The 16,775-nt window shown below is 46.3% G+C and overlaps 1 long non-coding RNA gene across 1 annotated transcript in view; it reads left to right on the plus strand.

The window, feature by feature from the left end:
• The first annotated feature begins 7,098 nt into the window (after positions 1–7,098).
• LOC120402908 overlaps positions 7,099–16,775 on the plus strand; it is a 35,666-nt gene continuing 25,989 nt past the window's right edge. The window contains exon 1 of the long non-coding RNA XR_005597353.1: positions 7,099–7,896. This is a non-coding gene — a long non-coding RNA (uncharacterized LOC120402908). The remainder of the gene's footprint in view (positions 7,897–16,775) is intronic.

The raw sequence follows: 16,775 nt of genomic DNA on the forward strand, positions 1-16,775 counted from the left end.
TGTAGATTTCAGTGGGAACAGGACTGGGCCTTACCTACTGTACGTATAGGACCCAGTCCTGCAAAGTGCTAAGCACTCTGGCTGTGATTCAACAAAGCACTTTAGCACATGCTTAATTTCAGCACATGAATAATCCCCCTGACTTCAGGGGGACTATTCACATATGTAGCTTGAAGCACGGGCTTAACTTCTTCACTGGATAGGCTCTTGAGGGCTTATCACCTGGATTCCGATTTAACGAGTGAGTGAAGTCAATGGCAAGACTCCCATTGGTTTAATGGGCTCTGGAAAAGCAGCTTTAATCTGCACAGGAAATCTGGGACCGTCTCACACCCATCATTCCTTCTCAAGTCACACTCATCACAATTTCTTCATCATCTCACACACAGAGAGGGAAAGATTGGATTCATTGGCCTCCTAAAGGTCTCCTTATAGTCCTAACAATTCTGTCTCAGAAAGCACTGGACAGCGCCATGTTCTTTCCATCACTCAATCCAGCTGCTATGCTACGAAGTTGATGGAACATTTATACGTCTCTGACTAATCTCACAAATTAATAACATGAAAATGCACCTGTACTACTTAAGGCTGAAATTGTTTCTAATATGATGTCTCGTTTCTTTAAGATATGAAGATAAATCTGAGTGTTACAGGAGCAGGAATAAGGGCTTTAAGTGTATTTGAAGGGTATTTCCAACTAACATTATAAGTGATCAGTACCCCATACCCATTTTAAGCTTTGAGAGTAAAGATTATGGGCCAAATTCATCGCTGTATAGCCCCAAGGGAGTCAGTAGATATGTCCACAATCTTTTATTTCATGCTAAATCATTATGACTTAATCACTTCTTTAACTTTTCTTAAAATAAGTTATGGGCCAAATTCAGATTTTACTGGAACTGCATCCATTTACACCAAGTCTGAATTTGGCTCTCCAGGACAGGTGTTCTGAGGGGAACTCTGCTGAAGCTAGTGGGGTTACATCAGGGTTCATTTGGCCCAATATCTATTCTAGTCACTCCAACTTATTGTCAAATGCTAGGCCCTGATTCTGCAGTTTGCAACACAAGGGTGGGTTCCTGCATGCATGCGGAGCCCTGTCCTGCCTGTTCTAAACGGCCAGACTTGGACCTTAGCCACGCCTTCAGCACGCTTCCTAGGCAGAGGAGCCAAGTATTGCCTGAAGCTTTCTTCTAGTCTCCAGAATGTTGCACTGACTGTACAAATGTTTAATTTACTTTTAGCTCCCTCTTGTGGATCTTATCAAAAGGCTACATGATTGTTGTGACATTTTTCTGAAGTTATCTGTGCACACTAGCGGTACAACTGTACATACCCAACTAATACCTTTTGAGGCCTGATCCAAAGCCCATTAAAGTCAATGGGAATCCTTCCACTGACTTCAGTGGACTTCGGACTAAGCCTAAATGACTCTTATGTGTTCATCCTCTTTGCTTGTCTGACCAAGTAAACTCATGGTTCCAGCTCAGCTTCCTTAATCAAAGCGTATTAAAGACTAAAATGCTTTCCCATGGGCCAGGGGATCATCTCCTTTATACACACCCCACTCACTTCCACTATCTGCAACTTTAACTTATCCTCTCCCCTGTTTTCCTTCCTCTTCTGTAGCTCAGTCCGCCCAACATCTCTGCCTATTGCCACTGTCCCTGGTGTACCCCTGCTTCAATCCTCATCTCTTCTTTATCCTGAGGCCTTGACTTTCACAATTCTCTTTAAAAGGTCTCACCAAGTGCCAGTGCTTTAGACTCCAGCATGTGCAGAATGCCGCTGTCTTCCTTCTCCTCCATGCTCAGACAATGCTGCTAGCGCCTCATCCATTTCCAGAACCAGTTCAGATTCGTTCTCCTTGTTTTAAAATGCTCCATGGCCTTGCTCCAGCTTATCCAATGGGCTTTCTCTCTCTCTCCTTTCTTCCCTCTGCTAAAGAAGCACTAACCGGCTCTCATTGCTACTGCAAGAGCTTTCACTGCTGCCAGAACTCCTGCCACCTGGAACAGCTTTTCTGCAGCTCTGCACCTTATGGATTCTTTCACTTTTTTTTTTTTTTCAAATCTCATGAAAATGTGTATTTCCTCCCTTGCCAAGATCTCCCAATCTCTCTCTCCCTATGTGCCATCAGCTTTTACTTTAATTCTGTAACTGTTATTTACATTGGTAAAATATTTTGGGATGCAATTGGAATGAAATACGCTGTGCCAAATAAAATGGCATTGTGAGAAGGAGCTGGTGTGGTCTAGTGGTTGGGGACTGGCTTGGGACTCCAGGCAGCTGGGTTCTATTCCAGGGTCTGTTCCTGACTTGCTTTGTGACCTGGGGTAAGTCTATTTTCCTCTCCCATCCTTTCCTGTTTAGTTTGCAAGTTCTTTGGGATAGGGACATTCTCTTAGCAGTGGCCGTGGAGCCTTCCCAAAAGTGGGGGGGTGGGGGGGCAGGGCCCTCCATGGCCCCACCCTGCCCCTCCTCTTCCCCCTGAGGCCTCCTCCCCACCCCCCCAGCCAAGCTGGATCAGGGCTGGGAAGCCTAGGCCCCTCCATCTGCCCAGGGCAAGGGGGACAGAGCAGCCCCCAGCCCATGTCCCCACCCACGGCAGGTGGAGGATCCATGGCTCCCCACAGCTGCTTGTGTGGCTCTTACCCTGACCCGGCTCCGGCCAGGGAGTGGGCCTTCGAGCCACAACCCGGCCACGGTAAGAGCTGCCCAGGCAGATATATGGCATCGCAGACCCTCCATCTGCTCTGGGTGGGAGGTCCAGGGGTGGGGACACGGGCTGGGGGCTGCTTTTGGGGGGCCCCCTGCCCTGGGCAGGTGAAGAGTCTGCAGCTGCCCAGGCTCCCCCGCCAGGCTCCAGCTGCTGGCTGAGCTGGAGGGCAGGGCTTTGTGGGGAAGAGAACAGGCAGGGCCAGGCCTGTGGTGAAAAGTGGATGGGCCAGGCCTGTTCCCTTTCAAAAAATGGGAGGACTAGGGCCCCCTGGCCTGTCCCATTCTGGTGCTCCTGTCTCTTATTGTGTGATGCCAGACACAATGGAGCCCTGATTTCCATTAAACTTCTAGGCCTACTAATAACACAAATAATAATAGTAATAAAAGGTAATAATTGGAGATATACCAATCTCCTAGAACTGGAAGAGACCTTGAAAGGTCATTGAGTCCAGCCCCCTACCTTCACTAGCAGGACCAATTTTTGCCCCAGATCCCTAAGTGGCCCCCTTAAGGATTGAACTCACAACCCTGGGTTTAGCAGGCCAATGCTCAAACCACTGAGCTATCCCTCCCCCCTAGTATTGTTTCTAGATCTTTAAAAAATATTTTTTAATCAAATGCACATAACTGAAGTGCAGCTCACTAGAGTGTGACACACGTTATGCAGCCCATGAACTGCCACCTGCCTCTAGGCCAGTGGTCCCCAAACTTTTTCAGCCACATCCCCACCCTTATTTGGCTGGGAGCTGGTGATCAAGGCCAGGGCTGGAGCTGGAGCTGCAGTTGGGGCTGGGGGCAGGGCCTGAGCAGAGCTGGGGGCAGAGTGGGGCTGGGTGGCACTCCTTCCCTGCCCCCCATGGGGGCTGGTCTGGGACTCACTGCACCCCCCCAAACATTCCTCTGCTCTCCTATATGGGAGGCTTGCTCCACAGTTTGGGGAACACTGCTCTAGTCCAATTTATTTCAGTGCTATCTCATTTTCTACTTGAGATACTCATAGAGTCAGAATGTTTAAGATCAGAAAGGATCCCAGATCATCTAGCCTGATCTTCTGAAATGAGACCAAAGTAATACAACCCACAGGAGACTCGGCTATTACATACCACAGGCAGAAAATAGGAGGAACCAAGTTGCAACAGTGTCTGAGGCCCTGGCAATGGCAGGAAAATGATTAAGTGAGATTCACTCAATAACTTGACAAGTGACCTGTATCCCATGGTGGAGAGGAAGGTGAAATGGACTATAAGGTGGATAGAAAGCTGGCTAGATCGTCAGGCTCAATGAGTAGTGATCAATGGCTCCATGTCTAGTTGGCAGCCGGTATCAAGCTGAGTGCCCCAACGGTCAGTCCTGGGGCCGGTTTTGTTCAATATCTTCATTAATGATCTGGAGGATGGCATGGATTGCATCCTCAGCAAGTTTGCAGATGACACTAAACTGGGAGGAGTGATAGATACGCTAGAGGGTAGGAATAGGATACAGAGGGACCTAGACAAATTAGAGGATTGGGCCAAAAGAAACCTGATGAGGTCAACAAGGACAAGTGCAGAGTCCTGCACTTAGGACAGAAGAATCCCATGCACTGTTACAGACTAGGGACCGAATGCCTAGGCAGCAGTTCTGCAGAAAAGGACCTATAGGGTTACAGTGGATGAGAAGCTGGATATGAGTCAATAGTGTACCCTTGTTGCCAAGAAGGCTAACGGCATTTTGGGCTGTATAAGTAGGAGCATTGCCAGCAAATCGAGGGACATGATCATTCCCCTCTATTTGGCATTGGTGAGGCCTCATCTGGAGTACTGTGTCCAGTTTTGGGCCCCACACTACAAGAAGGATGTGGGAAAATTGGAAAGAGTCCAGCGGAAGGCCACAAAAATGATTAGGGGGTTGGAGCACGTGATTTATGAGGAGAGGCTGAGGGAACTGGGATTGTTTAGTCTGCAGAAGAGAAGAATGAAGGGGGATTTGATAGCTGCTTTCAACTACCTGAAAAGGGGTTCCAAAGAGGATGGATCTAGACTGTTCTCAGTGGTACCAGATGACAGAACAAGGAGTAATGGTCACAAGTTGCAGTGGGGGAGGTTTAGGTTGGATATTAGGAAAAACTTTTTCACTAGGCGGGTGGTGAAGCACTGGAATGGGTTACCTAGGGAGGTGGTGGAATATTCTTCCTTAGAGGTTTTTAAGGTCAGGCTTGACAAAGCCCTGGCTGGGATGATTTAGTTGGGGATTGGTCCTGCTTTGAGTGGGGGTTGGACTAGATGCCCTCTTGAGGTCCCTACCCTGATATTTTATGATTCTATGACCCCTCCTGCCAAGTCACTGCCAATCTGACCTGGGGGCAGGGGTGAAAGTAACTTAAAGGATTTACCAGTACTCCAGAGTCCTTAGGAGGGGCGGGACCTCAATGGAAGAGGCGTGGCCTTTAAATCCACAGGCACTTTAAATCAGGATTTAAAGGGCCCGGGGATGTGGCTGTGGCAGCAGCAGCTGGGAGCCCCCGGCCCTTTAAATCACCCTCAGAGCTACCAGCTGCAGAGGTGGCTGGGAGCCCCGGGGGGCAGGGGGGTGATTTAAAGGGCCTGGGGCTCCAGCTGCTGCTACCGCAGCAGAGCCCTGGGCCCTTTAAATTACCACCGGAGGGGGCTCCCAGCTGCTGCCGCTCCCCCGGGGCCCCAGGCTCTGGCGGAGCTTTAAAGGGCCTGGGGCTCTGCTGCAGTAGCGGCAGCCGGGAGCCCCTGGCCCTTTAAATCACCGCCAGAGTCCTGCTGCCGCTACCTCAGGACTCTGGGGACAATTTAAAGGGCCCGGGGTGGTAGCAGCTGCCGGAGCCCTGGACCCTTTAAATCGCCACCCGAGTCCCACCGCTGCTTCCCCAGGGCTCTCGTGGCAATTTAAAGGGCCCGGGGCTCCAGGATCGGCTCTTGCTGGTACACCGTACTGGGGTGTCCCGGCTTACTTTCACCTCTGCCTGGGGGCAAATTCCTTCCCGTCCCCATGTATGGCAATCAGTTAGACCCTGAGCAGGGGAACTCACTCCACAAGATTTTGTGACAATGTGATACACAGTATATGAAGAAGCAGCTATGAGGTACTGTACTGCAGAACATTCACCTAGCAGTCCAATATGCTGTACGTGATGTGCTTTTTTCCAAAACAACAGTCACTGAGAGGTACTGCAAGTTCACAGAGGAGATGCCGTTTTGCCTCCCACTCTCTCATTGAATAGGCTCACTTGTCTATTTAGAGAACAACCAGCATGTCCTACCACCCCTGCACCTGGCACACTCCACCCAGAGCTTTCAGAAGAGCTAATTGGTGTGGTGGTGCAAAGGGTATCAATGAAGTGGAAAAATGCAGGCTCCTTTTTGTGCAGTCCACACTGTTTACATGTCACTTTGTCAGGAAACTTATTAACAGTTGTGCATGTCTATACTGGCTCCAGCCTTTTGCAAACACAAAAAGGCTACATCAGTCTCCTGTATGCCCCATTCAAATCAATGGGCTTTCACAGTCAGGGCATAATTTGGCCTTTAAATAGGAATACACTGCATAGAAGCTGAAGGAAATTGTCTTCTCTTTCACTGGTTGAGACTCCAGAGGGCTGTCTGAGCCTCCCTAGGAAAAAGGCCAACTTGACTTCCACCCACTTTGACACACAAATGAACTGTATTTAATGTAAAATAATAAGTCTCCCATTAGGAGCTCATACTTTAATCACTGGAAGTATGCTGCCTAGGAAAAAAACTGAATACAGTTCTGCTCTGAGACACAGGACTGGATTTGGCCTGGAGTCTCTCTCATGAGGTGAGGAAACAAGGTCTGCGTTACAGAAAAATGTTAATGTAAAACAAAGGTATTGTTGGGTCAGCAGGAGAGCTCCCTAGGAAGGCATATTTCTGGGTCCTCCCAGCTTTGCAAATTTGGGTTGAATTATGCTATGTTTTGGGCTACAAATTATTTTCAGCTGGGGCCAATGAGGAGCTGTACCTCTGGAAGTGACTCAGGTTTAGACAAGTTCCTCCTCAAAACCAGTTAAATTATGTTGCACCACTCCTCATCTAGGGTTGCCAACTCTCCACGGCCAATTATTGCTTGGTTCAGCTGCAGAAATGACACTGGCAGGTCACAGGAAAGGTTTAGAATCAACCATTCCCTTAAGTGGGCCCAGATTTCCAGCTAGCAAGTAGTGGAGGTTTCAGGCCGCGCTTCCTGACTATACGGTCTGAGGAACTCTATCCCTCCTGTTTGGCCTCTTTGGCCTCACTAACGGCCATGCTCTTCTAGAAGCTTTTCCCAGATTGCCAGGGCACTGGTATTCCTGTCACACTCCTGCTGGATTCTCAGAAACAAACTGGTGGGAGTTCTACACACATACACATCCAGGGCCGGAATTTGGGCCATGGTTTGACATGTGATAAGATCAGCATCATGCTTGTTGAAGTTTAGATAACAATGGGAATCTGCCAGTAACAGCGGTGCCAGAGGGACCTGAGGAGAAGGTTAAGGAAGGGTGGCAATAGGAGAGTTGAGGAAAGCTGTCAGTGAATGAGTTGGTAAAATCAAGCCAATCGAGGGCTAGTGCACCGGGCTGTGATGGCCCAAATCTTGACTGTGACAGCTAGAAATTGGTGCCAAATCAAGTGAACTCTTCACTCAATCTTCCCTGCGCCCTGCTGGTGTCAATCCTTTTGAGACTGGTAAGAACTGACAGCACTGAAATTAGCTTGAATGCAGGGATGGAGCTGGCAAGAACAACACACCGCAGAGCTCACGATGCAGAGAGCTAAACGCAGACGCTGCTACTACATCAGGATGCAGTGAGACAAACCATGAGTGGGTGGCAGCGCTCTCCTCTTGTCCTGCCCTGTTAGCAGGTGTTAGAACTCAGGGGAGAGATGTTGTTGACTCATTGTGGCAGGTGCAGCTTGTTAACTTCAGACCTGCCAGTGTCAGGCAGCTTGTGTGACATGCACATCTATAAGGCCCCCTTGTGTACTCCCAGAGCCCAGACAGCTCCACACATTCATATGGGCTTAGGGGGAGAAGCAAGTTGATCCTCACAGCCAGTGAAAGCAGTCTGGCTGCCTCTCTCCCTGGCCAGTTCCCAGCGCACAGGGTGCAGCAGAGAGGGAAAGAGGAGGAGTCCATGGAGGTCAGTGCCCCACATGCAGGGTAAGTGAGGGGCTAATAGGGATAACCAGCTAGGGAGAGGGACATATGAGGGGACCAGGAGCTTTTGTTTGGCATTAGGAGTTAATGGGGGGCCAGGGTTGAGAGGGGCTAACAGAGACAGAATGAGAAGCAGGTGTGAGTGAGAGAGGCTAATGGGGGAAACAGAATGGGAGAAGAACTAAGTGGGGCAGGGTAGGGAGAAGATCTGATAGGGGAGCTACCTAATGCCACCCTATAGCAACACCCCCCACTAATCCCTCTAGTAACTTCTCTGCTTCCTTTCAACTCAGCAACTGCACCCTCTTGAGCTCCCGGATACCTTTGCCAACAACAAACCTCTGGGGATGCCCCACACCTAGGACAGATGCATTTATTTGCAAATGTCTCTGCAGTTTAGTGCATCATATGATTATTTCATTTCTGCAGCACACAAAATGTACAAGGCACTTGAGACAAACATTTTAAACAACCACCACCCTCCCTTCCCTGCAGAGCATACAAGCAGAGGCAAAAAGTAGGAGCACCAGACAATGTGGAACAGAAACCTGAAACTACAGAAGTAAGGTCAGGGAGTTACTAAGGCCCCCATCCAGCATTGGTTATGACCCATGTGGGGGAGTCCCACTGAAGTCAAATATAAATATCTACCTGCTATAGGGTTTTTTTTTCTCCAGCCATTTTCTTCCTTCTGTATGTTTGTTCTGTCTCAATCCCCCAACAACTCCTATTATTCCTTCCTGCTCCTTCTCTTGTTCTTGGACTCCTCCATCTTCTCTCGGCTGCCTTTCTCCCTCTTACGGAAAGCTCCTCCTCACCTTCTCTAGCAATAGACTTGGAGTCCTCCCATGGCCTCCTCCCCTTCAGCAGGGGAAAGGGAGAAGAGGACTTGGGCTCAACGTGGATGGGGGAGGCCAGGCCACTCCCACAAAGGGAAAAGGCTAGAGAAGTGAAGGAGAAAAAACAAGGGCACAAAGAAAGAATTGGCTTTGCATCTTCATGTTGCACTAGCCTCTCTCTCATGGATCTTCCCAGAACCATAAACAGCAGAACACGGCCCTCACCCAGCTGCAATACATAGCCAGTTTGGGGGCTGTGCTACACTGATTAGACTGTGAATTCATCCAAAGCTTTAAGCAATGATAGGGCAACTGGAAAGAGGGGGCCTCAGCCACTTCTCACTGAAGTCAGTGAGAGTCTTTCTATTGACTTTAGCAGCACTGGATTGATCCCAGGGTTTGGCAGTTCCATGCCAGCTGAGGGAATGGCACAGCGTTTAATAGCTTTAAGAGATCAGTTCTGCTCCCACTGACTTCAGTGGGCACAGGATTTGACTATAAATAATGGCAAGGCCTCCTGGCTGCTGAGCCTTGGCAAGTGGCAAATCCTTCAGCCGCTGAGCCCCCTCGTCTTGCAATAACTCCTGTAGCTAACAAATCCCTGACTCCAGTGCTGTGTGGTTAGCACATCCGAGAAGGAGTGTGACACTTGTGCTACCCACCAGTCAGTGAATAGCTCTTGATTGTCAATAGCCCGGTGTTTGCCAGAAAGAGCAACAGTTCACAACTCTAATGTTTCGGGGCCTATGCAGCTTGGAATCCACTTTCAACTGAATTCTTTCATCAGGGGAATGAATGCTGGCTTGTGGCTTGGCTGCTCTGTAGGATTTTGAGCTCAGAATGTGCTGTTCAAAGAAATGTTCACATGTTCTCAGTCTGCCTTTTGTGTCTTTAGCAGAAATTATTCAGTGAATGATTTAATGTCCATCTCTTAGTATTGAACATAGCAGCACTTGGAGGCATGTATTACAACTTGGCTCTTTTTTAATGGTATTTATTCCGTTTTGAGCACCCGCATCTGCTGGGTGCTTCACAGAAACAAAGAGACAGGCTCTTCCCTGAAGAGCATACTGTTTAAACAGATCTATGATCAGGAGAAGAAGGGAGCCAGGAAGAGCAATGATAACCGTGATGTTCCTCAGGAAGGCATGTACATTTCTTGATGTTTCCATTAAAGTTCATAGTTAGGGTTTTGGGGGAAGGAGGTTGTTTGTTACTCTGCTAGAAGATTCACATTTTGTGACCATTGCAAAAGAAGTATTTTTTTTCCTACTGTATTTCACATTTGTTTTGGTAGCACCTAGGGGCCTAGATCCGGTTGGATCCTATTGTGCTAGGTGCTGTACAAACATAGTTAATGACAGTCCCCGACCCAAAGAATTTGCCGTTTGAGACAAGACGTGTCAGGTGAATGGGACAAACAAGCAAGGGCAGAGGGAGGAAAAGGCTGCTAAAATATAGGGGGTGAAATCCTGACCCCCATTGTAGTTGGTGGCAAAACTCCCACTGACTTCAACAGGGCCAGGATTTCACCCAGGATGCGCAATTCTGTGCTGTATGAATGTAGAAGGGATTTGAATAGAGAGGAAGCTGGCTTGGCAAACTGGCTTGAAAAGGGCATTCTGTGCATAGGGGACTGAAGGAGGGAAAAGACTGGCATTATGGGAGCACTGGAGAGGTTGAACAGGGACACCACAGGAGAAAAGAAATAGTCTGGGGCAGAGTTTTGGGAAGGCCTTTGGAGGTGAGAAGTATTCTAGACGAACAAATGTAACCAACTGTTCTATAACATTTTATGGTACTTAAAGGAAAATGGCCATAGTAATTTCCATCCCCAAATTAATATTTCCTGTTACTTGTTTGTAACTGATTTTTTTTTCTTAGTAATTTTCAGGGAGAAAATATATCAGAGGACGCACACACACAGGCAGTCAGGTTTGAAAACTTTGCTCATAGTCCATAATGTGTCATCCTAGTACTAAACTTGTTTATCTCATTCATAGCTGTCCTAGAAAAATGATCAGTCCACACCAGTCTGTCTTTGAATTTTAAAAACATAATAATCCTTTTGTGACACTGCACCCCATGTTTTTCACAGTGATATTATGATATGATTGTGGCATAACTTTGATGTATTTTATGCAAGATAGATCATGTGAAATATCATTGCAAATGTTGATTTAATGAAGATGATTATCCAATTGGTATGCATGATCATTTTTGTATCTGAAGTTAGGAATATTGACTATATATATCTGTATTACATATGTGTTTACACCTAGGGAATGCCCACTAGGCAGAATGCACTCGGTCTAGATGGCTGGCTGGGAAGGGCCCATTCAGATTAAAGGGCCATTAGGAGAAAACAGTAGGCCTTAGAAGCAGCTTATCTCCCACTGGGGGATAATGGGGGGGCTTCCTGAGGATGCTACAAACAGCCTCTGACTCATGGCTGCTATGACACTACTGGCACATGTGACCAGGTCACCTGGTACTGGACACCATCTTAGGATGCCAGTGTTTTTCCACTGACTGACATGGGAACCAAGCTTTGAAACAAAGGGATTCCACCTTATGCAAAAGCTAGATAAGGCAGGGGAGTGATGCAATTGAGGTTCTTCACTGACTCCCTGCCCCAAAGAGATTCTTGGAAACACCTGAGGAACAAGGACTGACGGGGGGGGGGGCACACTGGACCCAGCCTGATGGGATTTTTAGCCTCTGAAAGCAACACCTGGGGTTTTAAACTCTAAGCAAATGCAGCTGACCCCTGGAGAATCTCTGCAGCCTGCTTGAATAATCACTTAAGGTGAGAATTTACTATTCATATCCAATCACTTTAGCATATTAAGCTTAGTTTGCATGTTTTGTTTGCTAAGTAATCTGCTTTGATCTGTTTTCTATCCCTTATAATCACTTAAAATCTATCTTCTGTAGTTACACTGTTTTTAGACAAAGAAAAACCTAAGTTTATGGGAGTCATAACTTGGGGCAGAAAGCTGTTGCATATCCTTCTCCACATTGAGGACAGGGGCAAATTTAATGAACTTATGCTGTACAGTTCTCTGTGCAGCATAAGATGGTATAATTTGGGGTTTACACTCTAGAGGAGGGTGGCTGCACTTGAGTGGCTGGGCAGTTCCTTAGCTGAAGCGTCCCCATGCAGAACTGATCTCAATGTTTGTATGTTCTGCAGTTAGGTGTGTCCCTACCTGTATGTGTGCTGGAGCCTAGGAGAGGGCTTGGCAGGCTAGTCATAGCAGTACAGTGTAAAGGGAGCCCAGGTTGGTGGGTCAGGGTGGCTCAGTGGCACCCCAGTTCCAGGTGGCACCCCAGGGGGAGCCCATCACACCTTTGATATTTGACAAGGCTAGAAATGGACTTAGCTTTGTTTACATTATTTTCTTTAGAATCATAGACTATTAGGGTTGGAAGAGACCTCAGGAGGTCATCTAGTCCAACCCCCTGCTCAAAGCAGGACCAACACCAACTAAATCATCATCTCAGCCAGGGCTTTATCAAGCCGGGCCTTAAAAACCTCTAAGGGTGGAAATTCCACCACCTCCCTAAGTAACTCATTCTAGTGCTTCACCACCCTCCTAGTGAAAGTGTTTCCTAATATCCAAGCTAGACCTTCCTCACGGCTCCTTGTTCTGTCATCTGCCACCACTGAGAACAGCCTAGCTCCATCCTCTTTGGATGGATGGAACCCACCTTCAGGTAGTTAAAGGCTGCTATCAAATCTCCCCTCAATCTTTTCTTCTGCAGATTAAATAATCCCAGTTCCCTCAGCTTTTCCTCATAAATCATGTGCCCCAGCCCCCTAATCATTTTTGTTGCCCTCCACTGGACTCTCTCCAATTTATACACATCCCTTCTGTAGTGGGGGGACCAAAACTGGACGCAGTACTCCAGGTGTGGCCTCACCAGTGCCAAATAGAGGGGAATAATCACTTCCCTTGATCTGCTGGCAATGCTCCTACTAATACAGCCCACTATGCAGCTGACCACCTTGGCAACAAGGGCACACTGCTGAATCGTATCCAGCTTCTCATCCACTATAATCCCCAGGTCCTTTTCTGCAGAACTGCCGCTTAGCCAGTTGGTCCCCAGCCTGTAGTGGTGCATGGGATTCTTCCTTCCTAAATGCAGGACTCTGCACTTGTCCTTGTTGAACCTCATCAGATTTCTTTTGTCCAAATCCTCCAATTTATCTAGGTTACTCTGGACCCTATCCCTACCCTTCAGCGTATCTACCTCTTCCCCACCACCTTAGTGCCATCTGTGAACTCGCTGAGGGTGCAATTAATCCCATCATCCAGATTATTAATAAAGATGTTGAACAAAACCAGCCCCAGGACTGACCCCTGGAGCACTCTGCTTGATACTGGCTGCCAACTAGACATTAAGCCGTTAATCACTACCCATTGAGCTTGACGATCTAGCCAACTCTCTATCCACCTTATAGTCCATTCATCCAATCCATACTTTTTTAACTTGCTGGCAAGAATACTGTGGGAGACCGTATCAAAAGCTTTGCTAAAGTCAAGATATATCATGTCCACCGCTTTCCACATATCCACAGTGCCAATTATCTCATCGTAGCAGGCAATCTGGTCAGTCAGGCATGACTTGCCCTTGGCGAATCCATGTTGACTGTTGCTGATCATATTCCTTTCCTCCAAGTGCCAGGGACTGAAGTAAGGCTGACTGGTCTGTAGTTCCCTGGGTTCTCTTTCTTCCCTCTTTTTAAATATGGGTACTATATTTGTCTTTCCCCTAGAATGTCCTACCATGGCTATAACCAGCACAGGGAGTGTGGATAAGGCACCATCCATTGCTGGCATTTTGACTACTGTATCATCTAGGCTTGTTCTGAACAGAGTTAGACAGCACAGCATCAAAAACATGGATGACTGTCTGCACCTTAGCTCACCCACTGTTGCAAAACCTGGTGGCAGAGCTGTCAGAGAAGATTTAGGGCAGAAGTACTTGATTTATAAGAGGCTCAAAGGATAGCTTTAACTTTATTGACAGAGCACTTTGAAAAAAATGGGTGAATGTTTTTCATTTGCTTTTATTTTATGATCCAAGCTAATAATTGTTACTATCTTTCAAGAGAGCAACTGAAAAAAACTATGCAACCTGGGCATGTAGGCAAGAAGCATCCTTTTTTCATCAAAACAAAGCCAAGAAATAGTCCACTGAGCCTTTTAATAAGTAGATATTAGTTTTAAGATCTAAATAGAGGAAGAGCTATTTGAAAAATGAGGATGCACTGGTGTGACCCAATAATTACAGTTTAATCATTCGTAATAAGGTAACATGCCATAGGTAATATTCATATTGTTAATTTAACCTTACACATCCTATTGTCCTCTTTTTTAAAAAAAAAAAACTCTGTCATCACAGTGCTTCAGTATGTCTCCATCCCCAGTTCCTAGGAAGACATGTTTGCAGTCCAGCCATCAATTTTGATTGACTGCATCATCATATAAACTACAATGCCACTCCAACCTGCATGCAGAATGAGGCTTTTTCAGGTGAGGAGTCTACTTGATTTGTTCAATCATTCATTTTCCCCAATTGGTGTGTTACACAATGGATTTCCATCCAGAAGGCCAGTCAACAAATTGGATTTGTGCTGGTGATTCCTGGGTGCCACTAGGAAGCTGTATTCATCAGTTTCCTTTCTGTACAGGAATGAATTTAAAGAACTGCTGACACCTCAGGGAGACACTGAATGATATTCTAGGCCAGATGCACTCCCACTGATATAGGGAGATACTATTTGAGAGGGGTGGAAATTCTTCATTCTGCTTCTGTTTGTGCAGGAAGGTTAGAATGTGTCTCTGTCACTGTGCCTCCCTCTGGGGCTCTGGTGGAACAGCTTTAAGTTCTGCCAGGATCTCCACAGGAGTCCTGCTCTGGAAATGCACTGAATAAACATATTCCAGCCTGTCCTACTGGCGTCCTACTTTATTTTAAAGAGCAGTGGATGTCTCAGGGATAGAACTGTCTGGAACTTGGTGACCTTACTCTCTGCCACGGAAACCAGTTGTATGGTCCCACAGAAAAATAAGCCAGGAATAAGTAGCAGGATCGGGACAACTGAAAAAGCAAAGATCCTGTTGTTGGGCAAATAAGCCTAATAATAAAGAGGTGAGTAAAGAGACACGCAGAAAGCACTGTATGTTAATGCTTTGTGTATGGACTGCATGATCAGGACTGCCAAGCTGCCTGCCTATTGTGTCTGCAGAGCTCCTACTGCTTTACTGTCCAAGTAGAACAGCTTCTAAAATGGTGGCCAAATTTAGTTTTAAGAAGATCTGGTATAGACTCAACACTAGTCATGTTACAGGGATGTGTCGTCCCCTGCAAGGTTCTCAGCACAGAAACGTTTGTGGTCATTTTCTGCCACCAGTCTTCCCCAATGCAGTTTCTGGTGGAAGCTGTGTAGACTAGAGAATGAATGTGGAAAACTCTATTCTAATTAGATACTACAGTGATGAGTGCTTCATCCATACCATAGGCAGACTATTAGACATGATGTTGTCCTCCCTTCCACCAGGAATGGGAACTCGGTGAAGGGAGGATGTGCAGATGATGGTCCTCATAACTTCATAGGGATGATCTATTACAGGGGTTGACAACCTTTCAGATGTGGTGTGCCAAGTCTTCATTTATTCACTCTAATTTAAGGTTTCGTGTGCCAGTCATACATTTTAACATTTTTAGAAGGTCTCTCTCTATAATATATAACTAAACTATTGTTGTATGTAAAGTAAATAAGGTTTTTAAAATGTTTAAGCAGCTTTATTTAAATTAAATTAAAATGCAGATCTTATCAATTCAGTGTGATCCTTGCCCTTGCTTTTCCTTGCTGAGTTTTCCAATGGCTTTCACATATTTGGATACTTTAAGCTGCGCACAGGCTTCTGAGTGATCAGTTGTTAACTGGCTCCGAGAGGGACAGAGGACAGATTTCCTGTGTGAAAATACCTGTTCACACAGGTATTTGGATCCAAATGCTGAAAGCATTGCAAATGCACTTTTTCTTCAAACAGTTAAATTTCACTGGCAGGGACGTTCAGCAGGTCGGAATAGAGGCCCATGATCTCTCTCAGTAGCTTCAAGAGCACTCTGCAGATCTCCAAACTTTGATGCCCGCAATTCTGAACTTTTTAATTGAATGAGCTGCATTTTGAAATCTTCAACACCCATCCACTGAAATATAGACAAATCCAAGTCGCTTTCATTGAACTTTTCAGGCTTAATTAGAAAAGGAAGCATTGGGCCAAATTTCTGGAAATCTTGAACTGTCAGAAAATTCTGATTCCAGTTCTTGCATGTACAGTCCAATCTCATCGACACTGACAATGCAATGTATTGATAGCTCTTTTATGTGTTGGAAGTAGCGGAAAGTTGAAGTTCGAATATCCTGAGAAAAAACTGCTGGTTTTACAACAAATGCCTTGCAGGCTTTGTAAAGATCCAGAACTGTTTGCACTTCACCCTGGAGACAGAGGTTGAGCTCATTTAGGTGAGCAGTGATGTCAGTTAGAAACATGTGCTTACACAGCCATTTGTCATCATCCAGTTCAGGGTAGTTTTGTCCTTTTTCCGAGAAAAGGCCTTGATTGCATCAAAACAGTTTATAAAGCGCACCAAAACCTTGCCATGACTTACCCACCAAATGTTGCTGTGAAGTGGAATGTCGTTATAAGCACTGTCCATCTCTTCTAGCAGTGCTTGAAATGGTCTGTGAGTTAAAGCAGATCAAGTAACAAGGAAATTCACATTTCTCACCACTGTATTCATCACATTATTAAGCTCTGAATGAGAAATTTTAGCACACAGGTTTTCTTGATGGATGATACAGTGAAATTTGACTGTCCGGCAGCCAATTTGATCTTCAAGTAACTTTACAAATCCCTTCTGTTTTCCAACCATGGCAGGAGCACCATCTGTTGTGACACAAAATATTTTTCTGATGTCAACTCCTCATTCTTCAAAATGGTTTACAAAACTTTCCACTATATC

Source organism: Mauremys reevesii, linkage group 4, assembly GCF_016161935.1.
Source record: "Mauremys reevesii isolate NIE-2019 linkage group 4, ASM1616193v1, whole genome shotgun sequence".
In the NCBI taxonomy this organism is placed as follows: domain Eukaryota; kingdom Metazoa; phylum Chordata; order Testudines; family Geoemydidae; genus Mauremys; species Mauremys reevesii.